The 5000-nt window shown below is 39.1% G+C and overlaps 1 protein-coding gene across 3 annotated transcripts in view; it reads right to left on the bottom strand.

Annotated features, from left to right (window-relative positions):
* Nucleotides 1–5000, bottom strand: part of dtn (transmembrane protein 132C dtn) — a 98088-nt gene that overhangs the window by 46523 nt on the left and 46565 nt on the right. The gene's annotated exons all lie outside the window — the stretch shown is intronic.

Here is a 5000-nt window from a genome sequence, read left to right as displayed (position 1 = left end):
TCGTCGTCGTAACGGTTTTATTCTCATGATATTGTTTCCGTCGGTTGTACGATATTGTCGTCGTCATCGTCGTTTTGTCGTCAACGTCGTACGTATTCCATTGATGAAACTTCCAGGGAGCGTAGCTCATAATTCTTGTACATTAAAGAGAAATAGATATTATTAAAGCGGCACTCTGTATTTTACGAAATATTATAATTTCACTAATGTATACGTTGGAGAGAACAGGCCGGTAATTTAGCTCGGAGCAAAGGCAAATACTTGTCTTCGATCCCACTCACTGAGATTCGTCGGCATTACATTTAGTTTGGTTTAGTTTAGTTTCGTTTCGTTTCGTTTCGTTTCGTTTCGTTTCGTCTCGTTTCGTCTCGTTTCGTTTCATTTTGTTTCGTTTCGTTTCGTTTCGTTTCGTTTTCGAACGTGCCACGACCCCGAGGCCCCGTACTTACTTTTCCTTCTCTCTTAATTGCTGGGAACAACGAAAAAGTTAGCAAAAGCGAGTTCAACGATGCAACACGAAGGCAAATCCTTTTGCTGTCTCTTAACGAGCTCTTTTACGTTCTACAACTATCTATCTATTTCGTCTATCTATCCATCCATCCATCTATCCTAGCGTCGTACTGATAATCAAATTTATCGTGAATAATATTTAATTCTAATTGTGTACAACACAAAAATAATTTCAAAATTGTGCGCTCGAAATTTTCTATAACTCTAAAGAATAAAGCGCGAACGATTTATACGAATACATTAAATAATTATTAATACATTAAATAAATATTAATACTTTAATAGTGAATCAAAACAACGTAATGCCCCATTCGAAAATGATTGCTAGCGCGTGAACGTAATAAAAAAGCGTTGTAAGGATTATAGAAAAAAAAAAAAAAAAAGAGAGAGAAAAGAATATATATATAAAAGAAAAAAGAAAGAAAAAAGAGAAAAAAGAAAACTTTTGACTTCTTCTAAAAGCATAAATCAAGAGCATATCCAATTCGATAGAACGTTTCGTAAATTATTGATATTTAATTCGTTTTTAGAAAGGGTCGATGCTTTTTGGGAACGTCCAAATGGATTCGCCGTAGGTAGCTAGAATGAAACTGCAGGTCTGTGTCCTCACCCTTCCAACCCTCGTCTCCTCCCCACCCCCTCCACCCACCCCACTCTTTTGCACTCACTCGTCAGTCCACGACACCTTTTTGTCGTCCCTTTCGTAAATCATCGTCCTCGTCGCTCGGTCCAACGCATAATGAATAAGCCAGCCACATTTGATCCATCACAGGGAACAGACACGAACGGGATGGTACGTCACTCTCTCTCTCTCTCTCTCTCTCTCTCTCTCTCTCTTTCTCTCTCTTTCTCTATCCCTTTCGGTCATTTTGCTTTTCGGATATTCATCCACTTCCACTCGACTCCTATTTTCCACGTATATGTACGTAGATACATGTGACACGAGAGAGACAGAGAGACAGAAAAAAGAGAAAGAGAGAGAGAGAGAGAGAGAGAGAGAGAGAAAGAGTCATCCCTTTTTCTCTTTCCAACTTACGAACGTTCGCGCTTTTCCATCTCTCTCTTTCTGATTCTCTTTCCGCCTCTCTGTAATCGTCGAAATACCCGGGATAGTTTGCGATCGATCGATATAACCATCGAGCTCTCTCTTTCCCTCTTCCGCCCAATCCTTTCTCGCTTTCCTCCCTTTCGATCGAGCCCTCGGAAAAAGGGCGCGCGCGCAAACGTACCTACTATGCTCTATGTATAGGTATAGGTATGAGAGAGATAGAGAGAGAGAGAAAGAGATAGATAGATAGATAGATAGAGAGAGAGAGAGAGAGAGAGAGAGAGAGAAAGAAAGAAAGAAAGAAAGAAAGAAAGAAAGAAAGAAAGAGAGATATATATATATATAGAGCTTCTCGGACGGACACGTAGAGAAACTTTCGGCTAAATTACGGCCGAAAGTAATATGGCCGATCTGTAGGGTGGTGCGAGACCCTCTTTCAAAGGGAAAGAAAGAGAGAGAGAGAGAGAGAGAGAGACAGACAGAGAGAGAGAGAGAGAGAGAGGACCTTGGAAAGTATGTAAGCGAGAAGAATAAAAAGGTTCCTCCCTCTTCTAATGAGGCCAACTGATGCGTACAGAAGGGAAAGCTTATGGAACGAACGAATATACCTATACACTTATTCGGTAAAATCGTTTTTGTTATATTGACGATATTACACGCTCGTTAAACGTTTCGTTTATTCTTTCGTGTCCGCATGAATGTACCAGAAAAAAAATGTTTCATTTTCCTCCCTCCCCACCCCCAACTTCTTCTTCACATCGCTTTTCTTTTTGCTCTCTCTTTTCTCACTCTCTCTCTATCTCTTTCTCTCTCTCTCTCTCTCTCTCTCTCTCTCTCTCTCTCTCTCTCTCTCTCTCTCTCTCTAAGAATTTCTATCCTTCGTGATAAACGTAAACGTAAATTATATATCTAAACGTTGTTCTTTCCTCACGGGAATATCATCATCACGGGATCTCTCTTTCTCTCTTTCTCTTTCTTTCTCTCTCTCTTCTCTCTGTTTCTTTCTCTTTCACTTTCTCCGTCTGATAGGCTTGGATCTTACATTGCGGATATCTTCAGTTCATCCGGCTTTACTCGAACGCATCATCTCAAAGTCGAGCACGGGGATTTATCTGATAAGAGATAAGAAGTACATTGTTAAGGGACAATCAACGTTTTAATTTCTAAATGTGAAATACGAACGAGTGGACGGGTTAAAAAAAAAAAAGAAAGAGAAAAAAAAAGATTCCCCGAGAAAAGTGAAAGGTAAGTAGGTACGGCGACAACGAAACGAAACAAAAACAAAAACAAAAACAAAAAAGAAAGAAAGAAAGAAATAAAGAAAGAAATAAAAAAAAAAACATTTTCTCGTGCGTTCACAATATTATATTGTATATTGACATATTAATTATGATTATTTACAATTATCGTACGTGTTCGTTCAGAATAAAAGACGGATTTTAAATTTTGAATGGTTTTGCTAAAACAAAGAGACAAAGAGTAAATAAATAAATAAAACAAATAATAAGTAAATAAATAACTAAGAAAGCAAATACGTCATAGAGCGACTAATTCGATCGCGATTAACACAACGAATACATGGTATGTATGTACATGCACATATATATATGAACGAAGGACTGGGACTATGATGGAGAGAGTGAGAAAGAGAGAAATAAAGAGAAAATAACTAGGAGACGGAAGGGATACTCGATGAATACCAGCCGGGTAACACGCATAATATACGTTTTCACATAGTAGTTACGTGACCGGGAACAAAAATAGATGCGCGCGAGCGCGCCTATTTTCCGACACGCCAGCAGGCTCACGCTCATGGGCTCTCTTATCGTTCTGTTACTAACGTTTCGTGGCCGAAGTAATACCTCTCTTTCTCTCTCTTTCTTTCTCTCTCTCTCTGTCTCTCTCTTTTTCTTTTTCTTTCTCTTTCTCTTTCTCTCCCTTACTACTTCAACGGATAAAGAAAAAGCTTTGAGAGGGAGGTTGGGAGGGGTTGTCGCGCGGGGCTAAAGAATCTGTCGAGAGTTCAACAGCCTGCAACGGTGTCGGCGACGTATCCGAGAAATTTAAGGTCTGCGCGTTACGGAGTCCGCGTTCCATCGTATCCCTTACAACGAAAACGTAACCATCCCCTTCTCGTAACCACTCCTCTCTCTCTTTCTCTCTCTCTCTCTCTCTCTCTCTCTCTCCCTCTGTTTCCCTCTCTCTACTCTGCCCCGTCTCACCCTGAGTTTTCAAGCCGAAGAAGAATATCCTATAGAACGGGAAAAGGAGGTCGCGTCTCAGTCGCTTTCTGCGGTTGTTATTCGACGTTTATCTTCATAAGCTTGGAAAGAAGAGGGAAAAAAAAGATTCCTACGAGTGTATGTGTGTGTGTGTGTGTGTGAGAGAGAAAAGGGGAGAAAGAGAGAGAGAGAGAGAGAGAGAGAGAAAGGAATAGTTGAAACATTTTAATAAAAACTTGCTATCGAGACAAAAAGGTAGAAACGTCGATGATTTCTTCTTCGGCTTCTTCTTCTTCCTTTCTTCCGCGAGAAACAGAGAGAATACTTGACTAATCCCAATGGCGGAGATCTCTCTCTCTCTCTCTCTCTCTCTCTCTCTCTCTCTATCTATCTATCTATCTATCTATCTATCTATCTATCTATCTATCTCTCTTTCTCTCTCGATGTTACGTATAATTACGTTTCTTGTACCAGGACGAAATTGGATCGTCGAGTAGTCGGAGTAGAGACATTGCTTAGGGCCTCGACACGATTCGACTCGACATGATTCGACTCGATTCGCCTTAGACCTTTCGTAACAATTATTCAAAGCACTTTACTCGATACTACGACGATTTATACGAATATATACTATTATCATCGTTGTGTTTGTATATGGGTTTATATATATATATATTGGGTTGGCAACTAAGTGATTGCGGATTTTATCGTTTCCTTCTTATTTGAAATCCGACAATTACTTAGTTGCCAACCCAATATATATATACATGTATATGTATATATGTATGTATATATGTATGTATATATGTATGTATATCCTTAAGGTGACCCTGAAGATTCGTTAAAACTTTTTCCGAGGATTCTCGGAGTGCCCATCGTACGAAGTTTCGAAACTTAATTGAAATTCGCGGAAGGATGCGCTCAACACTCGTCTTCTTTTTCTTTTCTTTCTTTCTTTCTTTTCTTTTCTTTTCTTTTTTTTCTTTTTTTTTTCTTTTTTGGTAAACATTTTCGTTTCTTTTTTTCCCTTTCCTTCCCTTCCATTCCATTCCATTCCATTCTTTTCTTTTCTTTTTTTTTTCTTTTTCTTCTTTTTTTTTCCCGTGTAACCGAACGAACTTTTATCAAGGATGCCGCACTTATTTCCTTATTCACGAGAGGAAAGACGCATATAGTAAATCTACCGTGAATACGAACTGAAAATCTCCATGGTTTTATGT

Source organism: Vespa mandarinia, chromosome 22 (assembly GCF_050613455.1).
Source record: "Vespa mandarinia isolate Hongniang chromosome 22, ASM5061345v1, whole genome shotgun sequence".
NCBI lineage: Eukaryota > Metazoa > Arthropoda > Insecta > Hymenoptera > Vespidae > Vespa > Vespa mandarinia.
Note: the sequence above shows the minus strand (reverse complement) of the source record. Positions and strands in the feature narration are given on the sequence as shown.